The following is a 13,829-nucleotide window of genomic DNA, read 5'->3' as shown; positions in this document are numbered from 1 at the left end:
ACGACATCCGATCCTCGTTTGCTAAGTCAAACGACACTGCTGGTCCTGCTCACACTGCCCTACCCTGTGCTTTGACCTCTTTCTCCCCTCTCTCTCCAGATGAACTCTCGCGTCTTGTGACGGCCGGCCGCCCAACAACCTGCCCACTTGACCCTATCCCCTCCTCTCTTCTCCAGACCATTTCCGGAGACCTTCTCCCCTACCTCACCTCGCTCATCAACGCATCCTTGACCGCTGGCTACGTCCCTTCCGTCTTCAAGAGAGCGAGAGTTGCACCCCTTCTGAAAAAACCTACACTCGATCCCTCCGATGTCAACAACTACAGGCCAGTATCCCTTCTTTCCTTTCTCTCCAAAACTCTTGAACGCGCCGTGCTTGGCCAGCTCTCTTGCTATCTCTCTCAGAATGACCTTCTTGATCCTAATCAGTCAGGTTTCAAGACTGGGCATTCAACTGAGACTGCTCTTCTCTGTGTCACGGAGGCTCTCCGCACTGCTAAAGCTAACTCTCTCTCCTCTGCTCTCATCCTTCTAGACCTATCTGCTGCCTTTGATACCGTGAACCATCAGATCCTCCTCTCCACCCTCTCCGAGCTGGGCATCTCCGGCACCGCGCACGCTTGGATTGCGTCCTACCTGACAGGTCGCTCCTACCAGGTGGCGTGGCGAGAATCTGTCTCCGCACCACGTGCTCTCACCACTGGTGTCCCCCAGGGCTCTGTTCTTGGCCCACTCCTATTCTCGCTATACAGCAAGTCACTTGGCTCTGTCATATCCTCACATGGTCTCTCATATCATTGCTATGCAGATGACACACAATTCATCTTCTCCTTTCCCCCTTCTGACAACCAGGTGGCGAATCGCATCTCTGCATGTCTGGCAGACATATCAGTGTGGATGACGGATCACCACCTCAAGCTGAACCTCGGCAAGACGGAGCTGCTCTTCCTCCCGGGGAAGGACTGCCCGTTCCATGATCTCGCCATCACGGTTGACAACTCCCTTGTGTCCTCCTCCCAGAGTGCTAAGAGCCTTGGCGTGACCCTGGACAACACCCTGTCGTTCTCCACCAACATCAAGGCGGTGACCCGATCCTGTAGGTTCATGCTCTACAACATTCGCAGAGTACGACCCTGCCTCACACAGGAAGCGGCGCAGGTCCTAATCCAGGCACTTGTCATCTCCCGTCTGGATTATTGCAACTCGCTGTTGGCTGGGCTCCCTGCCTGTGCCATTAAACCCCTACAACTCATCCAGAACGCCGCAGCCCGTCTGGTGTTCAACCTTCCCAAGTTCTCTCACGTCACCCCGCTCCTCCGCTCTCTCCACTGGCTTCCAGTCGAAGCTCGCATCCGCTACAAGACCATGGTGCTTGCCTACGGAGCTGTGAGGGGAACGGCACCTCCGTACCTTCAGGCTCTGATCAGGCCCTACACCCAAACAAGGGCACTGCGTTCATCCACCTCTGGCCTGCTCGCCTCCCTACCTCTGAGGAAGCACAGTTCCCGCTCAGCCCAGTCAAAACTGTTCGCTGCTCTGGCACCCCAATGGTGGAACAAGCTCCCTCACGACGCCAGGACAGCGGAGTCAATCACCACCTTCCGGAGACACCTGAAACCCCACCTCTTCAAGGAATACCTGGGATAGGATAAAGTAATCCTTCTAACACCCCCCTTAAAAGATTTAGATGCACTATTGTAAAGTGGTTGTTCCACTGGATATTATAAGGTGAATGCACCAATTTGTAAGTCGCTCTGGATAAGAGCGTCTGCTAAATGACTAAAATGTAAATGTAAAAATGTAGATGGTTTTTCTCTCTGTCAGACAGTTCCTAACAGAGGTGGAATTGCAATAGTCTTAGGATCAAGAGGTCTCAGGTTGAAATCCTATAGTCAACATGAAATCAAATACTTTATGGGTATGTTGTCAAATAGAGAGTGTTATGTATTAGGTTATGTAGATCTCCAGCTAAAATGTACCTTATTTGAGAATTTTTCTGCCTTTAGATAGTTTCTAGCAGAGGGGGTATAGCTCAGTGGTAGAGCATTTGACTGCAGATCAAGAGGTCCCAGGTTCAAATCCTGGTGCCCCCTTAGAATAAAGTGCTTTCTAAGAGTATAATTAGGGTTAGAGTACACCTTTTAAAATTATGTTACTCAATCTAAAATGTCCCTAATTAGACTGTTTTTCTCTCAGTTGAACCGTTCCTAAAACAGGTGGAAGTGCAATAGACTTCAGGTCATGAGGTCTCAGGATCAAATCCTATTGTCAACTTGAAATCAAATATTTGATGGGTACGCTTTGAAAGAGAGAGTGTTCTTTATTAGGTTATGTAGATCGCCCTCTGAAATGTCCCTTATTAGACAATTTCTCAGGATCAAATCCTGGTTCCCCCTTGAATCATGTACTTTCCATGTGTATCTTGAGAGAGGGAGTGCTCCTTTTTTGGTTATGTTACTCAATCTAAAATGTCCCTCATTAGATGGTTTTTCTCTCTGTCAGACAGTTCCTAACAGAGGTGGAATTGCAATAGTCTTAGGATCAAGAGGTCTCTTGTTCAAATCCTATAGTCAACATGAAATCAAATACTTTATGGGTATGTTGTCAAAGAGAGAGTGTTATGTATTAGGTTATGTAGATCTCCAGCTAAAATGTACCTTATTTGAGAATTTTTCCGCCTTTAGATAGTTTCTAGCAGAGGGGGTATAGCTCAGTGGTAGAGCATTTGATTGCAGATCAAGAGGTCCCAGGTTCAAATCCTGGTGCCCCCTTAAAATCATGTGCTTTCTAAGAGTATAATTAGGGTTAGAGTACACCTTTTAAAATTATGTTACTCAATCTAAAATGTCCCTAATTAGATGTTTTTTTTCTCTCAGTTGAACCGTTCCTAAAAGAGGTGGAAGTGCAATAGACTTCAGGTCATGAGGTCTCAGGATCAAATCCTATTGTCAACTTGAAATCAAATATTTTATGGGTACGCTTTGAAAGAGAGAGTGTTCTTTATTAGGTTATGTAGATCGCCCTCTGAAATGTCCCTTATTAGACAATTTGTCAGGATCAAATCCTGGTTCCCCCTTGAATCATGTACTTTCTATGTGTATCTTGAGAGAGGGAGTGCTCCTTTTTTGGTTATGTTACTCAATCTAAAATGTCCCTCATTAGATGTTTTTTCTCTCTGTCAGACAGTTCCTAACAGAGGTGGAATTGCAATAGTCTTAGGATCAAGAGGTCTCAGGTTGAAATCCTATAGTCAACATGAAATCAAATACTTTATGGGTATGTTGTCAAAGAGAGAGTGTTATGTATTAGGTTATGTAGATCTCCAGCTAAAATGTACCTTATTTGAGAATTTTTCTGCCTTTAGATAGTTTCTAGCAGAGGGGGTATAGCTCAGTGTTAGAGCATTTGACTGCAGATCAAGAGGTCCCAGGTTCAAATCCTGGTGCCCCCTTAAAATAAAGTGCTTTCTAAGAGTATAATTAGGGTTAGAGTACACCTTTTAAAATGATGTTACTCAATCTAAAATGTCCCTAATTAGACTGTTTTTCTCTCAGTTGAACCGTTCCTAAAAGAGGTGGAAGTGCAATAGACTTCAGGTCATGAGGTCTCAGGATCAAATCCTATTGTCAACTTGAAATCAAATATTTGATGGGTACGCTTTGAAAGAGAGAGTGTTCTTTATTAGGTTATGTAGATCGCCCTCTGAAATGTCCCTTATTAGACAATTTCTCAGGATCAAATCCTGGTTCCCCCTTGAATCATGTACTTTCCTGGTGTATCTTGAGAGAGGGAGTGCTCCTTTTTTGGTTATGTTACTCAATCTAAAATGTCCCTCATTAGATGGTTTTTCTCTCTGTCAGACAGTTCCTAACAGAGGTGGAATTGCAATAGTCTTAGGATCAAGAGGTCTCTTGTTCAAATCCTATAGTCAACATGAAATCAAATACTTTATGGGTATGTTGTCAAAGAGAGAGTGTTATGTATTAGGTTATGTAGATCTCCAGCTAAAATGTACCTTATTTGAGAATTTTTCCGCCTTTAGATAGTTTCTAGCAGAGGGGGTATAGCTCAGTGGTAGAGCATTTGATTGCAGATCAAGAGGTCCCAGGTTCAAATCCTGGTGCCCCCTTAAAATCATGTGCTTTCTAAGAGTATAATTAGGGTTAGAGTACACCTTTTAAAATTATGTTACTCAATCTAAAATGTCCCTAATTAGATGTTTTTTTTCTCTCAGTTGAACCGTTCCTAAAAGAGGTGGAAGTGCAATAGACTTCAGGTCATGAGGTCTCAGGATCAAATCCTATTGTCAACTTGAAATCAAATATTTGATGGGTACGCTTTGAAAGAGAGAGTGTTCTTTATTAGGTTATGTAGATCGCCCTCTGAAATGTCCCTTATTAGACAATTTGTCAGGATCAAATCCTGGTTCCCCCTTGAATCATGTACTTTCTATGTGTATCTTGAGAGAGGGAGTGCTCCTTTTTTGGTTATGTTACTCAATCTAAAATGTCCCTCATTAGATGGTTTTTCTCTCTGTCAGACAGTTCCTAACAGAGGTGGAATTGGAATAGTCTTAGGATCAAGAGGTCTCAGGTTGAAATCCTATAGTCAACATGAAATCAAATACTTTATGGGTATGTTGTCAAAGAGAGAGTGTTATGTATTAGGTTATGTAGATCTCCAGCTAAAATGTACCTTATTTGAGAATTTTTCTGCCTTTAGATAGTTTCTAGCAGAGGGGGTATAGCTCAGTGGTAGAGCATTTGACTGCAGATCAAGAGGTCCCAGGTTCAAATCCTGGTGCCCCCTTAGAATAAAGTGCTTTCTAAGAGTATAATTAGGGTTAGAGTACACCTTTTAAAATTATGTTACTCAATCTAAAATGTCCCTAATTAGACTGTTTTTCTCTCAGTTGAACCGTTCCTAAAACAGGTGGAAGTGCAATAGACTTCAGGTCATGAGGTCTCAGGATCAAATCCTATTGTCAACTTGAAATCAAATATTTGATGGGTACGCTTTGAAAGAGAGAGTGTTCTTTATTAGGTTATGTAGATCGCCCTCTGAAATGTCCCTTATTAGACAATTTCTCAGGATCAAATCCTGGTTCCCCCTTGAATCATGTACTTTCCATGTGTATCTTGAGAGAGGGAGTGCTCCTTTTTTGGTTATGTTACTCAATCTAAAATGTCCCTCATTAGATGGTTTTTCTCTCTGTCAGACAGTTCCTAACAGAGGTGGAATTGCAATAGTCTTAGGATCAAGAGGTCTCTTGTTCAAATCCTATAGTCAACATGAAATCAAATACTTTATGGGTATGTTGTCAAAGAGAGAGTGTTATGTATTAGGTTATGTAGATCTCCAGCTAAAATGTACCTTATTTGAGTATTTTTCCGCCTTTAGATAGTTTCTAGCAGAGAGGGTATAGCTCAGTGGTAGAGCATTTGATTGCAGATCAAGAGGTCCCAGGTTCAAATCCTGGTGCCCCCTTAAAATCATGTGCTTTCTAAGAGTATAATTAGGGTTAGAGTACACCTTTTAAAATTATGTTACTCAATCTAAAATGTCCCTAATTAGATGGTTTTTTTCTCTCAGTTGAACCGTTCCTAAAAGAGGTGGAAGTGCAATAGACTTCAGGTCATGAGGTCTCAGGATCAAATCCTATTGTCAACTTGAAATCAAATATTTTATGGGTACGCTTTGAAAGAGAGAGTGTTCTTTATTAGGTTATGTAGATCGCCCTCTGAAATGTCCCTTATTAGACAATTTGTCAGGATCAAATCCTGGTTCCCCCTTGAATCATGTACTTTCTATGTGTATCTTGAGAGAGGGAGTGCTCCTTTTTTGGTTATGTTACTCAATCTAAAATGTCCCTCATTAGATGTTTTTTCTCTCTGTCAGACAGTTCCTAACAGAGGTGGAATTGCAATAGTCTTAGGATCAAGAGGTCTCAGGTTGAAATCCTATAGTCAACATGAAATCAAATACTTTATGGGTATGTTGTCAAAGAGAGAGTGTTATGTATTAGGTTATGTAGATCTCCAGCTAAAATGTACCTTATTTGAGAATTTTTTTACCTTTAGATAGTTTCTAGCAGAGGGGGTATAGCTCAGTGTTAGTGCATTTGACTGCAGATCAAGAGGTCCCAGGTTCAAATCCTGGTGCCCCCTTAAAATAAAGTGCTTTCTAAGAGTATAATTAGGGTTAGAGTACAGCTTTTAAAATTATGTTACTCAATCTAAAATGTCCCTAATTAGATGGTTTTTCTCTCTCAGTTGAACCGTTCCTAAAAGAGGTGGAAGTGCAATAGACTTCAGGTCATGAGGTCTCAGGATCAAATCCTATTGTCAACTTGAAATCAAATATTTTATGGGTACGCTTTGAAAGAGAGAGTGTTCTTTATTAGGTTATGTAGATCGCCCTCTGAAATGTCCCTTATTAGACAATTTGTCAGGATCAAATCCTGGTTCCCCCTTGAATCATGTACTTTCTATGTGTATCTTGAGAGAGGGAGTGCTCCTTTTTTGGTTATGTTACTCAATCTAAAATGTCCCTCATTAGATGTTTTTTCTCTCTGTCAGACAGTTCCTAACAGAGGTGGAATTGCAATAGTCTTAGGATCAAGAGGTCTCAGGTTGAAATCCTATAGTCAACATGAAATCAAATACTTTATGGGTATGTTGTCAAAGAGAGAGTGTTATGTATTAGGTTATGTAGATCTCCAGCTAAAATGTACCTTATTTGAGAATTTTTTTACCTTTAGATAGTTTCTAGCAGAGGGGGTATAGCTCAGTGTTAGTGCATTTGACTGCAGATCAAGAGGTCCCAGGTTCAAATCCTGGTGCCCCCTTAAAATAAAGTGCTTTCTAAGAGTATAATTAGGGTTAGAGTACAGCTTTTAAAATTATGTTACTCAATCTAAAATGTCCCTAATTAGATGGTTTTTCTCTCTCAGTTGAACCGTTCCTAAAAGAGGTGGAAGTGCAATAGACTTCAGATCATGAGGTCTCAGGATCAAATCCTATTGTCAACTTGAAATCAAATATTTTATGGGTACGCTTTGAAAGAGAGAGTGTTCTTTATTAGGTTATGTAGATCGCCCTCTGAAATGTCCCTTATTAGACAATTTGTCAGGATCAAATCCTGGTTCCCCCTTGAATCATGTACTTTCTATGTGTATCTTGAGAGAGGGAGTGCTCCTTTTTTGGTTATGTTACTCAATCTAAAATGTCCCTCATTAGATGGTTTTTCTCTCTTTCAGACAGTTCCTAACAGAGGTGGAATTGCAATAGTCTTAGGATCAAGAGGTCTCTGGTTCAAATCCTATAGTCAACATGAAATCAAATACTTTATGGGTATGTTGTCAAAGAGAGAGTCTTATGTATTAGGTTATGTAGATCTCCAGCTAAAATGTACCTTATTTGAGAATTTTTCCGCCTTTAGATAGGTTCTAGCAGAGGGGGTATAGCTCAGTGGTAGAGCATTTGACTGCAGATCAAGAGGTCCCAGGTTCAAATCCTGGTGCCCCCTTAAAATCAAGTGCTTTCTAAGAGTATAATTAGGGTTAGAGTACACCTTTTAAAATTATGTTACTCAATCTAAAATGTCCCTAATTAGATGGTTTTTCTCTCAGTTGAACCGTTCCTAAAAGAGGTGGAAGTGCAATAGACTTCAGGTCATGAGGTCTCAGGATCAAATCCTATTGTCAACTTGAAATCAAATATTTGATGGGTACGCTTTGAAAGAGAGAGTGTTCTTTATTAGGTTATGTAGATCGCCCTCTGAAATGTCCCTTATTAGACAATTTGTCAGGATCAAATCCTGGTTCCCCCTTGAATCATGTACTTTCTATGTGTATCTTGAGAGAGGGAGTGCTCCTTTTTTGGTTATGTTACTCAATCTAAAATGTCCCTCATTAGATGGTTTTTCTCTCTGTCAGACAGTTCCTAACAGAGGTGGAATTGCAATAGTCTTAGGATCAAGAGGTCTCAGGTTGAAATCCTATAGTCAACATGAAATCAAATACTTTATGGGTATGTTGTCAAAGAGAGAGTGTTATGTATTAGGTTATGTAGATCTCCAGCTAAAATGTACCTTATTTGAGAATTTTTCTGCCTTTAGATAGTTTCTAGCAGAGGGGGTATAGCTCAGTGGTAGAGCATTTGACTGCAGATCAAGAGCTCCCAGGTTCAAATCCTGGTGCCCCCTTAGAATAAAGTGCTTTCTAAGAGTATAATTAGGGTTAGAGTACACCTTTTAAAATTATGTTACTCAATCTAAAATGTCCCTAATTAGACTGTTTTTCTCTCAGTTGAACCGTTCCTAAAACAGGTGGAAGTGCAATAGACTTCAGGTCATGAGGTCTCAGGATCAAATCCTATTGTCAACTTGAAATCAAATATTTGATGGGTACGCTTTGAAAGAGAGAGTGTTCTTTATTAGGTTATGTAGATCGCCCTCTGAAATGTCCCTTATTAGACAATTTCTCAGGATCAAATCCTGGTTCCCCCTTGAATCATGTACTTTCCATGTGTATCTTGAGAGAGGGAGTGCTCCTTTTTTGGTTATGTTACTCAATCTAAAATGTCCCTCATTAGATGGTTTTTCTCTCTGTCAGACAGTTCCTAACAGAGGTGGAATTGCAATAGTCTTAGGATCAAGAGGTCTCTTGTTCAAATCCTATAGTCAACATGAAATCAAATACTTTATGGGTATGTTGTCAAAGAGAGAGTGTTATGTATTAGGTTATGTAGATCTCCAGCTAAAATGTACCTTATTTGAGTATTTTTCCGCCTTTAGATAGTTTCTAGCAGAGGGGGTATAGCTCAGTGGTAGAGCATTTGATTGCAGATCAAGAGGTCCCAGGTTCAAATCCTGGTGCCCCCTTAAAATCATGTGCTTTCTAAGAGTATAATTAGGGTTAGAGTACACCGTTTAAAATTATGTTACTCAATCTAAAATGTCCCTAATTAGATGTTTTTTTTCTCTCAGTTGAACCGTTCCTAAAAGAGGTGGAAGTGCAATAGACTTCAGGTCATGAGGTCTCAGGATCAAATCCTATTGTCAACTTGAAATCAAATATTTTATGGGTACGCTTTGAAAGAGAGAGTGTTCTTTATTAGGTTATGTAGATCGCCCTCTGAAATGTCCCTTATTAGACAATTTGTCAGGATCAAATCCTGGTTCCCCCTTGAATCATGTACTTTCTATGTGTATCTTGAGAGAGGGAGTGCTCCTTTTTTGGTTATGTTACTCAATCTAAAATGTCCCTCATTAGATGTTTTTTCTCTCTGTCAGACAGTTCCTAACAGAGGTGGAATTGCAATAGTCTTAGGATCAAGAGGTCTCAGGTTGAAATCCTATAGTCAACATGAAATCAAATACTTTATGGGTATGTTGTCAAAGAGAGAGTGTTATGTATTAGGTTATGTAGATCTCCAGCTAAAATGTACCTTATTTGAGAATTTTTTTACCTTTAGATAGTTTCTAGCAGAGAGGGTATAGCTCAGTGTTAGAGCATTTGACTGCAGATCAAGAGGTCCCAGGTTCAAATCCTGGTGCCCCCTTAAAATAAAGTGCTTTCTAAGAGTATAATTAGGGTTAGAGTACAGCTTTTAAAATTATGTTACTCAATCTAAAATGTCCCTAATTAGATGGTTTTTCTCTCTCAGTTGAACCGTTCCTAAAAGAGGTGGAAGTGCAATAGACTTCAGGTCATGAGGTCTCAGGATCAAATCCTATTGTCAACTTGAAATCAAATATTTTATGGGTACGCTTTGAAAGAGAGAGTGTTCTTTATTAGGTTATGTAGATCGCCCTCTGAAATGTCCCTTATTAGACAATTTGTCAGGATCAAATCCTGGTTCCCCCTTGATTCATGTACTTTCTATGTGTATCTTGAGAGAGGGAGTGCTCCTTTTTTGGTTATGTTACTCAATCTAAAATGTCCCTCATTAGATGGTTTTTCTCTCTTTCAGACAGTTCCTAACAGAGGTGGAATTGCAATAGTCTTAGGATCAAGAGGTCTCAGGTTGAAATCCTATAGTCAACATGAAATCAAATACTTTATGGGTATGTTGTCAAAGAGAGAGTGTTATGTATTAGGTTATGTAGATCTCCAGCTAAAATGTACCTTATTTGAGAATTTTTCTGCCTTTAGATAGTTTCTAGCAGAGGGGGTATAGCTCAGTGTTAGAGCATTTGACTGCAGATCAAGAGGTCCCAGGTTCAAATCCTGGTGCCCCCTTAAAATAAAGTGCTTTCTAAGAGTATAATTAGGGTTAGAGTACACCTTTTAAAATGATGTTACTCAATCTAAAATGTCCCTAATTAGACTGTTTTTCTCTCAGTTGAACCGTTCCTAAAAGAGGTGGAAGTGCAATAGACTTCAGGTCATGAGGTCTCAGGATCAAATCCTATTGTCAACTTGAAATCAAATATTTGATGGGTACGCTTTGAAAGAGAGAGTGTTCTTTATTAGGTTATGTAGATCGCCCTCTGAAATGTCCCTTATTAGACAATTTCTCAGGATCAAATCCTGGTTCCCCCTTGAATCATGTACTTTCCTGGTGTATCTTGAGAGAGGGAGTGCTCCTTTTTTGGTTATGTTACTCAATCTAAAATGTCCCTCATTAGATGGTTTTTCTCTCTGTCAGACAGTTCCTAACAGAGGTGGAATTGCAATAGTCTTAGGATCAAGAGGTCTCTTGTTCAAATCCTATAGTCAACATGAAATCAAATACTTTATGGGTATGTTGTCAAAGAGAGAGTGTTATGTATTAGGTTATGTAGATCTCCAGCTAAAATGTACCTTATTTGAGAATTTTTCCGCCTTTAGATAGTTTCTAGCAGAGGGGGTATAGCTCAGTGGTAGAGCATTTGATTGCAGATCAAGAGGTCCCAGGTTCAAATCCTGGTGCCCCCTTAAAATCATGTGCTTTCTAAGAGTATAATTAGGGTTAGAGTACACCTTTTAAAATTATGTTACTCAATCTAAAATGTCCCTAATTAGATGTTTTTTTTCTCTCAGTTGAACCGTTCCTAAAAGAGGTGGAAGTGCAATAGACTTCAGGTCATGAGGTCTCAGGATCAAATCCTATTGTCAACTTGAAATCAAATATTTGATGGGTACGCTTTGAAAGAGAGAGTGTTCTTTATTAGGTTATGTAGATCGCCCTCTGAAATGTCCCTTATTAGACAATTTGTCAGGATCAAATCCTGGTTCCCCCTTGAATCATGTACTTTCTATGTGTATCTTGAGAGAGGGAGTGCTCCTTTTTTGGTTATGTTACTCAATCTAAAATGTCCCTCATTAGATGGTTTTTCTCTCTGTCAGACAGTTCCTAACAGAGGTGGAATTGGAATAGTCTTAGGATCAAGAGGTCTCAGGTTGAAATCCTATAGTCAACATGAAATCAAATACTTTATGGGTATGTTGTCAAAGAGAGAGTGTTATGTATTAGGTTATGTAGATCTCCAGCTAAAATGTACCTTATTTGAGAATTTTTCTGCCTTTAGATAGTTTCTAGCAGAGGGGGTATAGCTCAGTGGTAGAGCATTTGACTGCAGATCAAGAGGTCCCAGGTTCAAATCCTGGTGCCCCCTTAGAATAAAGTGCTTTCTAAGAGTATAATTAGGGTTAGAGTACACCTTTTAAAATTATGTTACTCAATCTAAAATGTCCCTAATTAGACTGTTTTTCTCTCAGTTGAACCGTTCCTAAAACAGGTGGAAGTGCAATAGACTTCAGGTCATGAGGTCTCAGGATCAAATCCTATTGTCAACTTGAAATCAAATATTTGATGGGTACGCTTTGAAAGAGAGAGTGTTCTTTATTAGGTTATGTAGATCGCCCTCTGAAATGTCCCTTATTAGACAATTTCTCAGGATCAAATCCTGGTTCCCCCTTGAATCATGTACTTTCCATGTGTATCTTGAGAGAGGGAGTGCTCCTTTTTTGGTTATGTTACTCAATCTAAAATGTCCCTCATTAGATGGTTTTTCTCTCTGTCAGACAGTTCCTAACAGAGGTGGAATTGCAATAGTCTTAGGATCAAGAGGTCTCTTGTTCAAATCCTATAGTCAACATGAAATCAAATACTTTATGGGTATGTTGTCAAAGAGAGAGTGTTATGTATTAGGTTATGTAGATCTCCAGCTAAAATGTACCTTATTTGAGTATTTTTCCGCCTTTAGATAGTTTCTAGCAGAGAGGGTATAGCTCAGTGGTAGAGCATTTGATTGCAGATCAAGAGGTCCCAGGTTCAAATCCTGGTGCCCCCTTAAAATCATGTGCTTTCTAAGAGTATAATTAGGGTTAGAGTACACCTTTTAAAATTATGTTACTCAATCTAAAATGTCCCTAATTAGATGGTTTTTTTCTCTCAGTTGAACCGTTCCTAAAAGAGGTGGAAGTGCAATAGACTTCAGGTCATGAGGTCTCAGGATCAAATCCTATTGTCAACTTGAAATCAAATATTTTATGGGTACGCTTTGAAAGAGAGAGTGTTCTTTATTAGGTTATGTAGATCGCCCTCTGAAATGTCCCTTATTAGACAATTTGTCAGGATCAAATCCTGGTTCCCCCTTGAATCATGTACTTTCTATGTGTATCTTGAGAGAGGGAGTGCTCCTTTTTTGGTTATGTTACTCAATCTAAAATGTCCCTCATTAGATGTTTTTTCTCTCTGTCAGACAGTTCCTAACAGAGGTGGAATTGCAATAGTCTTAGGATCAAGAGGTCTCAGGTTGAAATCCTATAGTCAACATGAAATCAAATACTTTATGGGTATGTTGTCAAAGAGAGAGTGTTATGTATTAGGTTATGTAGATCTCCAGCTAAAATGTACCTTATTTGAGAATTTTTTTACCTTTAGATAGTTTCTAGCAGAGGGGGTATAGCTCAGTGTTAGTGCATTTGACTGCAGATCAAGAGGTCCCAGGTTCAAATCCTGGTGCCCCCTTAAAATAAAGTGCTTTCTAAGAGTATAATTAGGGTTAGAGTACAGCTTTTAAAATTATGTTACTCAATCTAAAATGTCCCTAATTAGATGGTTTTTCTCTCTCAGTTGAACCGTTCCTAAAAGAGGTGGAAGTGCAATAGACTTCAGGTCATGAGGTCTCAGGATCAAATCCTATTGTCAACTTGAAATCAAATATTTTATGGGTACGCTTTGAAAGAGAGAGTGTTCTTTATTAGGTTATGTAGATCGCCCTCTGAAATGTCCCTTATTAGACAATTTGTCAGGATCAAATCCTGGTTCCCCCTTGAATCATGTACTTTCTATGTGTATCTTGAGAGAGGGAGTGCTCCTTTTTTGGTTATGTTACTCAATCTAAAATGTCCCTCATTAGATGTTTTTTCTCTCTGTCAGACAGTTCCTAACAGAGGTGGAATTGCAATAGTCTTAGGATCAAGAGGTCTCAGGTTGAAATCCTATAGTCAACATGAAATCAAATACTTTATGGGTATGTTGTCAAAGAGAGAGTGTTATGTATTAGGTTATGTAGATCTCCAGCTAAAATGTACCTTATTTGAGAATTTTTTTACCTTTAGATAGTTTCTAGCAGAGGGGGTATAGCTCAGTGTTAGTGCATTTGACTGCAGATCAAGAGGTCCCAGGTTCAAATCCTGGTGCCCCCTTAAAATAAAGTGCTTTCTAAGAGTATAATTAGGGTTAGAGTACAGCTTTTAAAATTATGTTACTCAATCTAAAATGTCCCTAATTAGATGGTTTTTCTCTCTCAGTTGAACCGTTCCTAAAAGAGGTGGAAGTGCAATAGACTTCAGATCATGAGGTCTCAGGATCAAATCCTATTGTCAACTTGAAATCA

At 39.7% G+C, this 13,829-nt stretch overlaps 13 non-coding genes across 13 annotated transcripts; all 13 read left to right on the top strand.

The window, feature by feature from the left end:
• Window positions 1–2,020: 2,020 nt before the first annotated feature.
• On the top strand, window positions 2,021–2,092 carry trnac-gca (transfer RNA cysteine (anticodon GCA)). Its single transcript has one exon. It is a non-coding gene; the product is annotated as a tRNA-Cys (tRNA).
• A 606-nt stretch (window positions 2,093–2,698) lies between these two features.
• trnac-gca (transfer RNA cysteine (anticodon GCA)) lies at window positions 2,699–2,770 on the top strand. Its single transcript has one exon. It is a non-coding gene; the product is annotated as a tRNA-Cys (tRNA).
• Window positions 2,771–3,378: 608 nt separating this feature from the next.
• On the top strand, window positions 3,379–3,450 carry trnac-gca (transfer RNA cysteine (anticodon GCA)). The gene has a single exon. It is a non-coding gene; the product is annotated as a tRNA-Cys (tRNA).
• Window positions 3,451–4,056: 606 nt separating this feature from the next.
• trnac-gca (transfer RNA cysteine (anticodon GCA)) lies at window positions 4,057–4,128 on the top strand. Its single transcript has one exon. It is a non-coding gene; the product is annotated as a tRNA-Cys (tRNA).
• A 608-nt stretch (window positions 4,129–4,736) lies between these two features.
• trnac-gca (transfer RNA cysteine (anticodon GCA)) lies at window positions 4,737–4,808 on the top strand. Its single transcript has one exon. It is a non-coding gene; the product is annotated as a tRNA-Cys (tRNA).
• Window positions 4,809–5,414: 606 nt separating this feature from the next.
• On the top strand, window positions 5,415–5,486 carry trnac-gca (transfer RNA cysteine (anticodon GCA)). Its single transcript has one exon. It is a non-coding gene; the product is annotated as a tRNA-Cys (tRNA).
• Window positions 5,487–7,454: 1,968 nt separating this feature from the next.
• On the top strand, window positions 7,455–7,526 carry trnac-gca (transfer RNA cysteine (anticodon GCA)). Its single transcript has one exon. It is a non-coding gene; the product is annotated as a tRNA-Cys (tRNA).
• Window positions 7,527–8,132: 606 nt separating this feature from the next.
• Window positions 8,133–8,204, top strand: trnac-gca (transfer RNA cysteine (anticodon GCA)). The gene has a single exon. It is a non-coding gene; the product is annotated as a tRNA-Cys (tRNA).
• A 606-nt stretch (window positions 8,205–8,810) lies between these two features.
• On the top strand, window positions 8,811–8,882 carry trnac-gca (transfer RNA cysteine (anticodon GCA)). The gene has a single exon. It is a non-coding gene; the product is annotated as a tRNA-Cys (tRNA).
• A 1,288-nt stretch (window positions 8,883–10,170) lies between these two features.
• trnac-gca (transfer RNA cysteine (anticodon GCA)) lies at window positions 10,171–10,242 on the top strand. Its single transcript has one exon. It is a non-coding gene; the product is annotated as a tRNA-Cys (tRNA).
• A 606-nt stretch (window positions 10,243–10,848) lies between these two features.
• Window positions 10,849–10,920, top strand: trnac-gca (transfer RNA cysteine (anticodon GCA)). The gene has a single exon. It is a non-coding gene; the product is annotated as a tRNA-Cys (tRNA).
• A 608-nt stretch (window positions 10,921–11,528) lies between these two features.
• On the top strand, window positions 11,529–11,600 carry trnac-gca (transfer RNA cysteine (anticodon GCA)). The gene has a single exon. It is a non-coding gene; the product is annotated as a tRNA-Cys (tRNA).
• Window positions 11,601–12,206: 606 nt separating this feature from the next.
• trnac-gca (transfer RNA cysteine (anticodon GCA)) lies at window positions 12,207–12,278 on the top strand. Its single transcript has one exon. It is a non-coding gene; the product is annotated as a tRNA-Cys (tRNA).
• Window positions 12,279–13,829: the final 1,551 nt, after the last annotated feature.

This window comes from Salmo salar, chromosome 09 (genome assembly GCF_965601325.2).
Source record: "Salmo salar chromosome 09, fSalSal1, whole genome shotgun sequence".
Lineage (NCBI taxonomy): Eukaryota > Metazoa > Chordata > Actinopteri > Salmoniformes > Salmonidae > Salmo > Salmo salar.
Note: the sequence above shows the minus strand (reverse complement) of the source record. Positions and strands in the feature narration are given on the sequence as shown.